Source organism: Vicia villosa, unplaced genomic scaffold (assembly GCF_029867415.1).
Source record: "Vicia villosa cultivar HV-30 ecotype Madison, WI unplaced genomic scaffold, Vvil1.0 ctg.000121F_1_1, whole genome shotgun sequence".
Taxonomy (NCBI): Eukaryota; Viridiplantae; Streptophyta; class Magnoliopsida; order Fabales; family Fabaceae; genus Vicia; species Vicia villosa.
The window spans coordinates 274,411-291,115 of record NW_026705023.1 but is presented as its reverse complement, the minus strand read 5'-3'; positions in this window follow the sequence as shown (position 1 = coordinate 291,115).

Sequence of the window (16,705 nt, the reverse complement as noted above, 5' to 3'; positions counted from 1 at the left end):
ATTGAACTAATTTTATCCACAGAAATTAATGACAACTAATTTGTACAATTAAAAGCATCAGAATCAAAGGTACTTGATAAATAAAACGATAAAGGATGTACCTTGCGCGTACAGTTTTCAACTTATATCATCACCACTCAAATTGTGTTGCATCATCCAAATTCATCGTGGCAACAAAAATTCGTGTTCCAGCTAATTAATCATCAGGACAACTTATCAAACCATTATTTCTAAAATATAAACACTAAACTAAAATAAACTACTTAAAAATAAATAAATGCAAAAATAAAATAAACTGAACTTATATAAAATAAAAACCACACCAAACAGGTGTTAACTATCCAAAGGCGTAAACTTAGCCTTTCAAAGTACCTCATCCAAAAGGATGGAACAAAACTATAAACATTAAAAACAAAGTAACTAAAAATTGTTCTAACATAAAACTAAAAACAATAGAAATAAAACAGTAAAACAAAACTACTCCTCATCAGAAGTATCCTCATCAGCATCAGCCATCCCCTCCTCAGGATCTGGCCTGCCCTCAGGCCATGAAGCATAAGGAGATAGATCATCCCGAGTACCAACAGGCTGCTGCAGAGAAAGCTGCCGGATAGAATCCTGCAAAAACATAAACGCTCTCTGATGCGCCATATGCATCTGATAGTTCCAATCACTTGCATCACCATACTGTGGACCAGCAGGCGGTGCAGCAGCAACCGGAACAGCTTGAGAAGCATCGGGAAGGTCAGATGCACCAGCAGCAACACCAAAAGGACGACCTCCAGGCAAACAGTACCTGTTAGCAAAAATATCATCTATAACACCATCCATGGGAATCCTACCACCAGGTGGAAACCGGACATCAGCCTTCCTGCACAAACCCATTATTAAACCAGGAAAAATCAACCTACATTTCACCCCATCTCCATGAAGAGTCCCATTCAGGGCGACTCTTTTCAGCTCGTTCGCCACAATCCTGGACACATCAATGTTATCACCATTCAAAATACCCTGAACCAAACCTGCCGTATCAATGGTGAGGGAGGAAGTGTGACTCCGTGGCCTAATGTTGTAAAGGACCACCGAAGTCACCAACTGAGCCTCCTCCGTCAACTGACTACGAGTAAAAGTCTTTGGCAGCCCAGCTTTAGTCAGAGTATAGGTGAAACCAGTCCTGCAAATCCTCTCCCTAATACTCTCCACGTCCCAGTTTCCTCTGTTCAACCTGGGATGGTACTGGCATTCTTCTACCAAAGCAAGAGGGTTATCCAGAAAATCAAAAATAGCCTCTTTGCTAAAATCAATGGCCTTACCTCTCACCCATGTTTTAAACGGGTAAGCTTCAGTACCTGACCAACCGCTCGGAGGCAAGGCGTTTGCGTAGAATTCTCTGACAATTTCCACCTGATAGAATTTTGGTGGAGTGAACAACTTGTCCCAACATGTTTCAGACAAAGCAGTCCACGCCCTTTGGAAGAGGCCGTGGTCAATAGGAACCACAGTTCGTTCACTCCACACAACGCGGCTTTCAAGCTCATGGTACCTCGCCTCTTGCTCCGGACCTAGAAACTTCGTCCGATCAAACCTGCCAGCTTGTGAGGAAGATCCCTCACCAGAACCAGTCTTCTTTCTCTTTAAAAAGGGTGCCATTCCTGCACAAATTAAATCAAACAAAACACACAAATTGAAACAAAGTTAGCATAACCTCTATTTTAATAGCCTATATCAATCCACAGTCATCATCAATCACAAAACAGACCCTATCTACACCCTAAACAACATAAAAAAAAAATTTCAAAGATGAACCCAGGGCGCGACGCGCGCTGAACAGGGCGCGACGCGCGCTGAACAGGGCGCGACGCGCGCTCTGCGAAACCCAGAAAAATTCTTCAGAAATCTGCAAAACAGAAGAGGAGACAAGCTTCTCCTCCCTTCCAAAGGTTCCAGAAAGCATAAGATACAGCAAACGATTGTTTTCTACCCTAGTTTTTCAAAATTATTCAAAATATTCCTAAATCTAAAAACCTAACAACTAAAACTTAAATTAATGGAAATAGAGAAGAAGATAGACAAACCTTTGATGATTGATGACAGTGGAGTGACGAAATTAGTGAGGAAATGCAACAAGTGTGTGTTGTGTTTCTTTCTTTTCTTGGAACAAAGAGGAGAAAGGGTGGAATGGAGGCAAAGACCTCCAAAACCCTAGCTAACACACTCTGCCCACGAAACCGGGTCAGGCCCAGCATGGGTGGGCCCAAATCAAAATTATTTTTTTTTCAAAAATATGTACAGCGCGCGACGCGCGCAGACTCGGCGCGACGCGCCCTCATCTCTGCCTGGAAGGGGTCCTTGAGTTCACATAGCGCGCGACGCGCGCATATGGGTGCGACGCGCGCTACACCAGAAACAGCAGAAAAACTGCATTGTTTCAGCATGCCCAAAAATACCGGTAGATCGTTTCTGGCTCGACGACAACTCAAAAATCCCACCTGCAAAAAGAACACAAATACAAGTGAATATATACAACTTGGGGTGCCTCCCAAGAGCGCTTTGTTTAACGTCGGTCAGCTCGATGGTCAAAGGCAATCGAGGATCGCCAAACGATAAAACGCAAGTTTCACGATTAAAATCGCTTCCTCGATACACCTTCAACCTCTGACCATTTACTACCCACTCTTGGTTTGATTTTTGGTCCTCTATCACAATAGCCCCTTGGCTTCTCACTTCTTTGACCAAAAACGGTCCGGACCATTTAGACTTCAACTTTCCCGGGAAAAGTCTTAACCGGGAATTGAAGAGTAAAACTAATTGCCCTACCTTAAAGTCCTTCATTCTAACCTTACTATCATGATAGAATTTGGTCTTTTCCTTGTAAATCGAATAGGACTTATAGGCATGCAATCTCATCTCTTCCAACTCATTAAGTTGGATTTTTCTTCTCTCTCCACACAACTTGTGGTCAAAATTCAAAAGCTTCAAGGCCCAATATGCCTTATGCTCTAGTTCTACGGGAAGGTGGCAACTTTTACCATACACCATTTGGAATGGTGTAAGACCGATCGGTGCTTTGAAAGCGGTCCGATACGCCCACAAGGTTTCATCTAACTTCATTGACCAATCCTTCCTAGAGCTAGACACAGTTTTCTCAAGAATTCTCTTAATCTCTCTATTGGTCCTCTCAACTTGCCCATTAGTTTGTGGATGATATGGAGTAGCTACCTTGTGCTTTACTCCATATTGCTCCAACACTTTTTCAAGCGGAGCATTACAAAAATGAGATCCACCATCACTAATTATCACTCTTGGCGAGCCAAACCGCGAAAATATATTTTTCTTCAAAAACTTTATCACGGTCTTACCATCCGCTTTGGGTGAAGCAATCGCTTCCACCCACTTAGACACGTAATCAACAGCTACCAAGATGTATTCATTTGACATTGAGGAAGGGAATGGTCCAACAAAATCAATGCCCCAACAATCGAATACCTCAACTTCTACAATACTTTGGATGGGCATTTCCTCTCTTTTCCCTATTCCACCAGTTCTTTGACAACTGTCGCATGAGGCAACATGGTGGTAAGCATCTTTGAACAAAGTAGGCCACCAAAATCCCGATTGAAGGACTTTTGTGGCCGTACGCAAACCATTAAAATGACCACCATAAGGCGAATTGTGGCAATGCCACAAAATGCTTTTTGCCTCCTCATCCGCGACACATCTTCTCAAAAGATTGTCACTACTCAACTTAAACAAGTGAGGATCATCCCAAACATAAAAATTAGCATCGTTTAAAAACTTTTTTCTTTGATTCCAAGTTAGATCCTCCGGTATCCAGCCAGATGCTATATGATTAGCCATATCTGCGAACCAGGGTCTAACTTCTTGTACCATGTACAGTTTTTCATCTGGGAATCCTTCCCTCACCTCTTTTTCATTGTTTGTCACCTCGGTATTCACTAACCGAGACAAATGATCCGCAATCAAATTTTCTGTACCTTTCTTATCTTTCACTTCAAGATCAAATTCTTGAAGCAAAAGAATCCACCGAATAAGCCTTTGTTTTGAATCAGGCTTGGTAAGAAGATATTTGATTGCGGCATGATCAGTATAACACACAACTTTAGAACCAATGAGGTAAGAGCGAAACTTTTCCAATGCAAATACAATTGCGAGCAATTCTTTTTCGGTAGTGGCATAGTTAACCTGTGCCTCATTTAAAACTTTGCTCGCATAATGTATAGCATGGAATTGTTTGTTCTTCCTTTGGCCTAAGACCGCACCAACCGCATAGTCACTCGCATCGCACATGAGTTCAAACTCAAGCGACCAATTAGGAGCGACAATTATGGGTGTGGTGGTCAAATTTGCTTTAAGTTCTAGGAAAGCTTTTAGACATGATTCATCAAAATTAAATTCCATACCTTTGTTGAGCAAATTACTCAAAGGCTTTGCGACCTTGGAGAAATCCTGGATGAATCTTCTATAGAACCCAGCATGTCCCAAGAAGCTCCTTATGCCTTTCACATTCACCGGAGGGGGAAGCTTTTCAATAACTTCAATTTTTGCCGGATCGACCTCAAGCCCCTTTGAAGAAACCTTGTGGCCAAGAACAATCCCATCCGTCACCATGAAAGTGCATTTCTCCCAGTTGAGAACCAAATTTGTTTCAATGCATCTCTCCATTACCACATCAAGGTTCTTTAAGCACAAGTCAAATGACGACCCGTACACAGAAAAATCATCCATGAAAACCTCAATGCTTTTCTCGATCAAATCTGAGAAGATAGCTTGCATGCACCTTTGAAATGTTGCAGGAGCATTACATAGTCCAAATGGCATTCTTCGGTATGCGAAAACGCCAAAAGGACAAGTAAAAGCAGTTTTCTCGTGGTCCGCCGGATTCACTGATATTTGATTGTATCCCGAATAACCATCCAAGAAACAATAGAAATTTCTTCCGGCTAACCTCTCTAACATTTGATCCATAAAAGGTAATGGAAAGTGATCTTTTCTTGTTGCTTGGTTCAACCTCCTATAATCAATACACATACGCCACCCGGTCACCGCTCTCGAAGGAATCAACTCGATCTTCTCATTTCTCACTACCGTCAATCCACCCTTCTTAGGAACCACATGCACCGGGCTCACCCATTCGCTATCGGAGATGGGATAAATCATCCCCGCCTCTAATAACTTCACAACCTCTTTTCTAACAACTTTCATGGTTGGATTCAATCGCCTTTGAGGTTGTGCCACGGGCCGAAAATCATCTTCTAACATAATCTTATGCATACAATAGGCCGGACTAATACCCTTCAAGTCGGATGAAACCCATCCTATTGCTTCTTGATTCTTTGTCAACACTTCCTTCAATCGATGCTCTTCCTTGTTAGACAAACCACTATTAATGATAACCGGCTTAGTAGAATTGTCACCGAGAAACACGTATTTCAAGTGAGACGGTAACACATTCAACTCCACCTTTTGCTCTTCAACTTTAGGTTCATCCTTCAACTCTTCAATTTGAGTTTCAAATGGATTCATCTCCTCACAAGCCTCTAAATTTCTCAAGCAATCTTCAATTTCCTTCTCTTGATCTTTGGTGAGAACTTCGAGAGCTTCCATTAAAGTCTTCTCAAGAGGATTCGACAAGTGCATTTGATTCTCCACTTTCATAATAGCCCTTTCGGTAGCATCGATTCTAAAACAATCATCCTCACCACTAGGATGCTTGATGGCTTCAAAGAGATCAAGACATAATTCTTCATCTTGGTACCTTAATTTCATTAAGCCATCATCAATATCTATCATCATTCGGGCCGTCTTCATAAAAGGCCTTCCTAAGATCAATGGAATCTCAGGATCTTCTTCCATGTCTATGACAATAAAATCAACAGGATACCAAAATTTGTCAACCTTTACAAGCAAGTCTTCCGCAACTCCATGAGGATGAGCTGTGGATTTATCCGCTAATGATAACGTCATCCTTGTCGGCTTCAAATCGTTGATTCCTAATCTTCTCACCATAGACAATGGGATCAAATTAATGCTAGAACCGGTATCTACCAAACCTTTGCCTATGTGAACATTTCCAATAGACACCGGTAAGGTTACCCGCCCAGGATCATTTGATTTTATCGGAGTAGTGCGTTGAATTAACGCATTACAACAAGAGCTCACCGTTACTACCTCCGGATCCAAGAATCTTCTCTTCTTAGTGATGATGTCTTTGATGAATTTTGCATACATCGGCATTTGCTCTAATGCCTCGGAAAAAGGAACATTAATTTGCAACTTGCTAAAAATATCCAAGAACCGAGCATAGTGCTTTGCATCTTCTTTCTTTGACGGACCTGGAGGGTAAGGTAATTTCTTCACTTGTATAGAATCATCCACCTTCTTCTTTCCCTTTTCACTCACACTCAATTTTTTTCTCTCTTTTTCTACAACTTTCTCAAGAGTTTCTTTTTCCACTAATTCTTTCTCTTTCTCATTTTCAACTAAATCACCCTCAACATTTTTTTCTACTTCAATCACCCTATCTTTTTCACTCTCAACAATTTCCTCCTCAACTATTTCTCCTACACCCATATCAATATTTCTACCGCTACGAGTTAGAATTGACTTACAATGCTCACGAGGATTTTCTTGTGTAGTAGCCGGAAAAGGACCTTTGTTTTGATCGGCAAGTTGCTTTGACAATTGCCCGACTTGAGTTTCAAGGTTCTTTATTGCGGCATCCGTACTCTTTTGGCTTGCAATTTGCAATTGCATGAATTGGCTAAGAGTGTCCTCGATTGAAAGCTTTGTTTGTTGAGGTTGTTGATTGTAACCGCCTTGATAAGGATTTTGACAATTCGATGGGCCCGCTTCCGGCCTCCATCCTTGTTGATAACCTTGATTACCTCTTTGTTGGTAACCTTGGTTATTGTTGTAAGGTTGTTGTTGTTGTCTCCCACCATAAACTTGATTAGGATTAGACACATAATTCACCTCTTCACCCGGTGGAGGACAAAAACCTGTTTGATGGTCACCCCTACACAACTCACAACACATCACATGTTGATTTTTAGAAGGGCTCCCATTTATCTCTTTGATTTGTTGAGGGAGTTTTGACATTTGTTGAGTGAGCAATTCTACTTGTTGTGTCAATAACTTGTTTTGAGCAAGTATTGCATCACTAGTATTCAATTCAAGAACTCCCGGTTTTCTTTGCAATGCACTACGGTTGTGTTGCCCTTGATGATCATTCAAAGCCATCCTATCAATGATAGCAATTGCTTCAGCAGCTGTTTTTGACATCAACGAACCACCCGCGGTAGCATCTAAAATAGTTTTTGGTTGAGGTTGGAGTCCATTCCTAAAGATATGGATTTGAGACAATTCATCAAACCCATGACCTTTGCACTTTCTAACCATGGACTTGAACCTCTCCCATGCTTCATTGAGAGATTCATTCGAACCTTGAGAGAACACCGCAATAGAAGTTTTCGCTTCCATGAACCTATTGTGAGGAAAGAACCGATCCAAGAACTTCTCTTCTAACTCGTTCCAATTTGTCATGACATTATTTGGTTGATCAAGGTACCATTCCTTAGCTTTTCCAATTAAGGAATGAGGAAAAAGTCTCCTGAACACCTGTTCTTCTTGGTCTTCCGGAGCACCAATTGTTCCGGCGATCTCGTAGAACTTTGTTAGATGAGTAAATGGATCCTCGTGATCTGCCCCTGTGAACAGATTTTGGTATAATAATTGAAGTAACCCCGTCTTCATCTCGGAGTTTCTTCCATTGGCCTGATCACGAGCAAACTGTGCATTGAGTCGAGGGCTATTAACACAAGGCCCTCGAACTGGAACATTAGGGATCTCTCCTGCCATTTCTCCCTCAACTAAGTTTTCAACCGGAGTTGAAGAAGAAGATGCCTCTTGTTGTTGTCTTCTTTCCCTAGCTAGTTGTCTCCTCCTACGAGTTTTGCTATTCTCTCTACGAGCAGTCCTCTCAATCTCAGGATCAAAAAGGAGTTGATCTGCAGGTACACGTCCTCGCATAAACTGTTATCTGAAAAACTAACCAAGCAAATTAACAAACACAAGGAAAATAAATTTAGAAACAAGATATTAATTATAAGACTCAATTCAAAACAAACTATTGCAATGCTTGCAATATCTAAACAACAATCCCCGGCAACGGCGCCATTTTGTTGAAAGAGTATTGTGGTGTACTTTTCGTTATTATCGTATCCACAGGGATTATTGCGATATCACCGCCGTTCTATAGCCTATTTTGTCTTGAGTTAATGTTACTTTAGTTTTAGGTTTGCAAAAGATCATTCAATTCTTTTAGTAGCAAAGAGTAAATTAATGAGAGTTCTAAGTTAAAGAAAATGTATCAAGATTCGATTTCATCGACCTAAATTTGTATGTCTCCTTATAAATATACGTATATGAACATGGTAATGATCAACATAATTACGTATCGACGCCTATATCGTCCGTGTCCGCAACGATATAGTTAGATTTACCGTATTGTTTAACCGACGATTTCTCCACCGTTTAAACAATACAAATAACGTTTTAAAACCGATACTAAGTAAACATCAAACGCTAAATCCATGTCTGCAATTTATAGTTTGATAGATGATTAAGTTAGATCTAGATACAAATATTGATGTCTCAAACACTTATACCAAAGAAAAAGCTTTAATAAACAAACTAAACCATCTATATTGATCATCACTTGTTCATACATAATATATTCACAAGAAAAACATACAAAAAGCTAGGAAGATTACATCTTATCTTGATACAAAAGGGGTTTAGCTATCCATGAAAATGGTAGCTTGCTCAAGAAGTAAAGGATGAAGATCAACAAGCATCAAAGGCGAATAATCGACGATCAAGGCTTCCAATCTTCAATTCTTAGTTTGCTACAGTGATTAGGGTTTTTTTAGCTCTTAAGAAAAAGGTCCACACCCAAAAAATCAGAATTACTCTTTATATAGAAAAAACATTTTCTGTCCAGGGCGCGTCGCGCCCTCCAGCGCGCTTCGCGCCAATACACTTAAGAAATTTAAACCGCCCATGCGCGTGACGCGCGCAACTCTCTGCTTTGAAGCTCCAAAATATCTTGCCCAGGGCGCAACGCGCCCACATCTCCGCGCGACGCGCGCTTACTTCTGCCAGGCACTCTCTTGCAAAGCTCAAAACAAGCTCCAAACTTCCCCAAAATTGGCTAAAACCTACAAAATCATAACTAAAACACATATTAACATAAAATGAAAGCTTAATATTATAAACTATAAATAATTATCTAAAACTTCAGGGAATTGTACGAATATCCGATAAAAACGGTCGAAAGGTGCCATTAATTAAACTAAATATAAACACAATTTGGCACCTAACAGGAATAATGTTGTAATTTTAAATGGTGCATCTAAGGTGTTTGATGAAATGACTCTTAGAACTTTATTCTAAAAAAAAAATTTGGTTTGTTAAGAGGAGGTTTAAAACCCCCTCAATTTCTAGTGTTTTTCAGAATTATGCAAAGTTGTCTTCCACGTGGCGTGCCACGTCAGTTTGTGTTCATGAAAGTTGACGGCAGGGACCAAAATTATCACTACAACACGGAACAGCTACAAGAGCGCTTTTTTTGGGCTTTAACAGCGCTTTAAAGCGCTGCCAAAGCCAGCGCTGGCGTAGGTAACGAAAGCGCATTTAAAAGCGCTCTGGTAAACCCCCCTATAAGAGCGCTTTTTCCAGAAAAAGCGCTCTGGTATACCCCCCTATAAGAGCGCTTTTTCTGGAAAAAGCGCTCTGGTAGACCCCCCTATAAGAGCGCTTTTGCTGGAAAAAAGCGCTCTGGTAGCCTCCCCTATTAGAGCGCTTTTCCAAAAGCGCTTTGGTAGGTTGCGTTTTTTTTTTCTTTTTTTTTAATCTTTGGCAGCGCTTTTTGTAATAAAGCGCTTTCGTATGTGGACCTTTAAGAGCACTTTTTAAAAGCGTTGTCGATGCTAAATGAGGTATTTTAAAGTGTAGCCTGTAGTTTCAGCCTCCCAGTTCGACCTGTAATATTTTCGACCTGTAATATATTTTCAACCTGTAATATATTTTCAACCTGTAATATTTTCGACCTGTAATATATTTTCGACGATATATTTTCAACCATAGGTAGGACTATATATATACTAATATAATACCATTATAATATCCAAAATTATATATATATATATATATATATATATATATATATATATATATATATATATATATATATATATATATATATATATACATCATTATGTCAAACAAACTAAATCTCTAACATCAACAATATTATACTTCAAATATTGGCAACAATATGAACAAAGTTAGTAACCATATATCCTAGAGTACTATAATATTCTCTTCAAATCGACACAAATCCTACTGCATGAATAGCTGATGAATATAAAATTGACACAAATCCTCTTTGATTTCTTCCAACTTAAGTCTCGTGTAAGAAGCAGCACGAAATTCGTCAAAGTACTACAGAATAAAAACATAATATGAATGATTTAGTTAAATGTAATAAATTATAAGAAGTTATCTAATTAAGTTATAAATCCATACCGTGATTGGAATCTCTAATTGATTCATTTGAAGGATTTCTTTTATAAACCTCAAAACAAAGTATCCGCAGTCTGAACTGTTTCGCTGTATCGGACACTACATAGAAAAACAAATAAGATTTTATAGTTGTCTTGTTTTATCAAGTAGCATAAATATTATAAGAAAAATTGTGAAAAATAATGTACCTGCACTTTGATCCAAGTAATATTGTTTGATTTAGTCCGGGATACCTGTGCGTCTCGTTGACTTCGGAACACTTGTATTGATCTAACAAAAATATAAAAGCATATATTTAGATCAATCTCACAAATAATTAAATATATAAATATACAAGAATATTTAGAAAGATCCCACTTATAAATCAATAATTTCCTTCATAGCCGGATAATTGCTCCACTCACCATCTACCGAATTCAGAAAATATACCATTTCTCTTATCGGGTTGATAGCAAGCAACAACCAGTGTGCTCTATAAATTAAAACAATAGGTTATATGAAAATTTTGCTACGCAAAAGAAACAAAGATTAAATGAACCAAGAATGAGAAACTAACCCTACTTGTCGGGTATTATACGCCCAAAGAATCAGACTTTCTGTATTGCCGGATGACATGAATTTATCGACTAAACCCAATCTAGAACTCAATTATTTAAAATGATATGAAATCAATTATCAATTAGCTAGTAACTACAAACAAGAGAAAGAACAGATGCATACATGTGTACCACGGCTCATGGTATATTCCAATTAAGTTCAAAAGTGGGCAAAACAATAATTAACTCATGGTTTTATCATGCTATTAGTATCCGGGCAGCCACAACAACAATAGTAAATCATGGTTTTATTGTTAAGTAAGCTAAACAAAAACACTAATTATTCACGTAACTAATTGAACAAGAAGAGGCTATTGAATCTAATCTTAACACATATTGAAATTATATAAGAATATTATAATAACAATTCAATTTGAATTGAAACTAATTAGACATGACATATTAGACACAATTTCTAACAATTTATAACAACTACTAAGCTATGTCAAGAAGTTTAATAAGTTCTCAAAGATTAGAAAAGTGTTGCTGCCACATATGAATTTTACAATTCCTAATCAAAACATTTCATTTATCAAAATTACTAGATTACTTATAACAACTGGAACCTTTCAAAGGCAAGATTCACCTCAAGAAACTAATACCAGGCAATTACTAATTCAACAAATTCCATAGATAGTTTATCACCTCAAGAATCTAAGGAAAGAAAAATCTTTTATAGCTATGTATCAAAGATAAAAACAGAATTTTCACAGCAACATATCGATTCGGCAGCATAACGACATAGTAATCTCTCAACATCATTATAAAAACATATAATAAGTAAGTATATACTTGTGACCCTTAACTATAAGACCAAGTCAAATAGCTTATATCTAATTCCAACAATTGAAAACGATGGAAACAAAACAAAAGAAACAGAAAATAGTAATTATGCACAAGAGCACGCTGAATGGGTACACAAGCTGAACTATACAGTTATGTTACATTGTCCCTGAATACAATATATATTCATTGGTCTATTCCATCCCCAACATCACTCAGAGAACACAAAAATGCATTATTTCTGAAGAAACATACACTGTCTTTTTTGAAAGGTCTAGTAAAGGTCTGAATAAAATACCTATAAACACTAATCTTTCAAATGTCAAAAACAGAACTATAAATCGTGTACCTCCTTCGTCTTCTCTTCGTCTTCGTATTCTGGGCAGTGATTCTTCTTCGTCTAGCTTCGTATTCTGGGCAGCAATGGAGTTTTTATGGAGATTAAGTGTCGCAGTTTTGAAGATGAGATACGGTTTTGAGGAGTTTTTATGGAGTTTTTATGGAGTTCTTCGTTCTGGGCAGCGATGGTTCTTCGTTTCTTCGTTCAGCTGGGCAGCGATGGCAGTGAAAGAAGATTTAGGGATTATGAAACACATATCAGAATTATTTTGATTTTAAAAATTTTAATTAACGAAACAACGATGAAAGTGCTTTTAAAAAGCGCTCTGGTAGCCCTGCCTTTACCAGCTCTTTTTAGGGTAAAAGCGCTTTCGTACCCCCCCTTTAAGAGCGCTTCTGAAAGCGCTTTCATAAGCCCCCTATAAGAGCGCTTTTTGAAAGCGCTTTCGTACCCCCCCCCCCTATAAGAGCGCTTTTTGAAAGCGCTTTTGTACCCCCCTCTATAAGAGCGCTTTTTGAAAGCGCTTTCGTAACCCCCCCCTTTAAGAGCGCTTTTTTGCGTGTTTTTTTATTTTGTTTTTAGCAAAACCTATACCAGCGCTTTTTCCTAAAAGCGCTTTAGTAGGGGTGCTGCTAAAAGACAAATTTGGCATAGTGTATGGATGGAAAAATTTATAAGGACCATTGTTTGAAAAAAAAATATGGCAGAAACTTGAAGAGGACAAGAATAAGAAAGACACGAGAAATGATTCACTCCTATTAGCATCAAAGGAGTAGAAGATAGTTGATGAGAATGTCTTCAAACTTGTGGAAGAACAAAAGAGAGACAAAAAAAGAGGCCTTAAATCCTTCGATTGTAAAAGCAACTAGATGCCAAACAAAAGTTTGAAATAGAAATTGAAAAGTTAAAAGGGAAACTGCAAGTTATGAAACATCTTGATCTTGGAGATCAAGATGATACAACTATCAAGAGAAAAATGGAACTCCTTTAATCTTGCTATTTCATTTCTAAAGTTCTACTCGATCTATTAATATTAGAGTTTGACCTAACTCAACCTTACAAAACTGGTTGGTAAGACGAGGAGTGTCATTATATATAAACTCTTTTAATGATCTATCTTCAACCAATGTGTGACTTTAGGATCTTCCTAATAGACCTGCTCACGTCCATCATTTATTTGGGTTTGGTGCGTGGATATTAACAGTGGGCGTCCCATGGTCCGATCGATAGGCTCTAATACCATATTAGAGTTTGACCTAACTCAACCTTACAAAATTGATTGGTAAGGTGAGGAGTGCCATTATTTAAACTCTTTCAATGCTCTGTCTCCAATCAATGTGAATTTTTAGGATGTTCCTAATAATTAATAATGAAACGGTTATCGCAAAGGTTAACTCTATTTATTTTTTGTCTAAAAAAATAAAAAGAATTATAGATATTATAAAATATTTTAGAAATAGGAAAATTATAAAATAGTTTTAAAATTTTTTGAAAATAAAATATTTGTATTTATCAAAAAATAATTGTTGTTGACTGCTTCAGCTTCCTTCTTTTTCTTCACCTCTTTTGGAACAACGAATATAGCTGCAACAGTTCAACACAAGTAAATAAAGTAAGTTAAGAAGTTCCTAAAATTCATGTATTTCACATGCTGAACTGGTGGATAGGATTTGAACATGTTCAATATCGACATGGAGATATATGCCCCTGATAATTGTATGTGTCATAGTTAGACGAAGCTACTCTTTTGGCTGGTTTTTTAGACTTATTTTATAGGACTCCCAAGGACCCACAAAGGAACCATTTCGGATATGGGGGACAAAAAGTCAAGCCAACTCACAAGTTGGTAATGGTGTAAGTTTGGAAAAATAAAACTTTAAAACAAAATCATACTTATCTTTTACATAAGAACGGAATTTTATTTTTTAGAATATTCAAGAACTTTGTGTTTTAAAGAGTTGACACAGTTTATACACAATTTTGAACTAATTTTGAAAAATTTGAATTTCCTTGATGTGCATATCTTGCCTTTTATTGAATTTAGTCTACAGAGGAAAAATGTTAGTTAAATATGGTAGAATAGTCGAAGGATTCATAGAGAGTGTAAGAAGATAAACCGACAACCACTCTTCAAATTGTTTTATGCATAAATAAAAGGCTTCACACTCAAAAGGGGATAGAGTAATGACTATTCCAGCTTGATGGTTTAAAAGTGCTCGATATTTTTCTTCTGAGAGTTCACTCTAGGCCCAACAAATTTCATCTATATGATAAAAAGAGATTTTGGTAAAAATTGGCTAAAAATTGTCTGGATACTATATTTACCAGTGATTTCTGATAAACAATAGTTAGTCTTCCAAACTGTTTAATTTGGTAACTTACAAGATCGACTAGATTGATCCTAGGTCATGTGTCTAAAAGTTTTAGTATTCTTTAAGTTTATTTCATAAGTGGTCTTGTTTCTGATTTATGAATAAGAATAAGAGTCTTCTATAAAAGAAGCTAAGTATTGTCTAAGAATTAAGAAGAAATCTTCGACTGTAAAGTACTTGGTAAAATGTAAAGTGGAATCTAAAAAGGAGCGTAAATATTGTAGATTATAGGAAAGTAAAAGTTTTGACAAAAATGTAAAAAGTCTAGTTGAAAGTAAAGGAAAGTAAATGGCGAAATATGAAACTAATTGACTTTAAAGTAAAGAAAACAATGGTGTTTTCATACATATATGATCAACAGACTCTTTTCTCTCACGCTTGTACTTCGAGTATTTGAGTGATTTTTGTGTACAATGTGAAAAACACACTAATCTTAAAACCAAAGATTCTTATTTATAATGATTTGACCCCAACGGTCTCTACTTAGATGAGTGCCACATTTAATATTGCAAACGAAAGGATCTTCTGATGATACCACGTATTCTTCTAGCGAGCATACGTAAGTTCAAATTGCAATCTCTTCCCGCTCGAAGCCCTTTTAGAAATCAGCCAACGTAGCCGTCAAAGCATACTTCTCCATATTCAAGATTTTTCCCACTTTAGACACTTGAAGCCGTATTTACTTCGTCGTATCAAGTCTTCATAAGATAAAAATCCAAAAAAGAAATAGCTTCTATAAATCCATATTTCAAGCTATTTTAGAATATGATGTTCTTAAACCTTGGTCGAAATTCCCAGCTAACAGATACCATATTTGGTTGGTAACCAGCCAATCCTAAGCCAATTTTCCCATTTGAAATTCTATTCGACATATTGGTGGGTTTAAGGAAAGCTATCCAAGTGTCGAGTGCTTCAAAATGGTATTAATTGAAAAGAGTTCAGAATTCTCTTTTGAATCAGTTTGGCCTAAAACTGCAACTGACAAGTGAGGCCATAGAGGAGATGAATGTAGCACAATTTGCATACATAAAGAAGTACATTTAAAATCTTCTTTAGTCGAAAGTATAATATATTCTAGAGTGAGTAAAACAACCGTTGTGCCTTCAACCCGTCTATCTTCGACTTCTTTTGTTACGGTAGATGAAATGGTGACTTTCAGGTAAGATTCGAAAATACCATTGAACCAAATTTGTAGAGGCCACATTGGACAATACATTAAAAGTTTTTGTTCACACGTGGTTATGGATTTTAGGTAAAAAGCAATAAACCCTAGAGATTCATAGAGAACTTAAAGTCAGTTTGGTAAGGTAGATGTTTCGACCCTCATGGATTTGATTTTCCAAAGGTATATACTTATACCCTACTTGTAGGGAACTAGAATAAAAATAAAATGGGATAACCAAAGAGTGAGGAGGGCAATATGTTCATGATCACATACTTCTTCATGGTCTTCTTGCTGATCCTCAATATAAATGCTAAGCTGGCACGAGTAAAAGAGAAAATGGATTTGGTTTTTGTTTTGAGAGAAGGTTCGAAGGTATTGTAATAGCCTGGGCCCCTCGCATGGCACTCACTGCATTGTCACCTGGCGATCTTCTATAACCCGTACTAGTATAGTTTTTTCCTTTCGTGGGAATCGAACCTTGTACCCTAGAGTTCAAGTACATGTTCAACCATGGTGAAACATATTAACATATAACCACGGTTTACAAATACAGCCGTGGTGAATTTTTTAAAATTTTGTATATAAATGTAGAAATTAAGAGATGCACCCTTTGTTATATAAAAAAAAGGAAAAATATTGGTGCTAGAAATCTGTAAGCTTTAACGTATCACCATTATTGTTATAATGAATGTAGTGATATGTCTTTTAATAAAATAAAAAAAAATGTATGCGTTTAAATAAGAGCTTTTATTTTGATTGATTAATTGTAAAAGTTTCTAAAGGACTAAGACAAGGAGACCCACTCTCTCCCTTCTTATTCACAATCATTGCTGAGGGGCTAGCA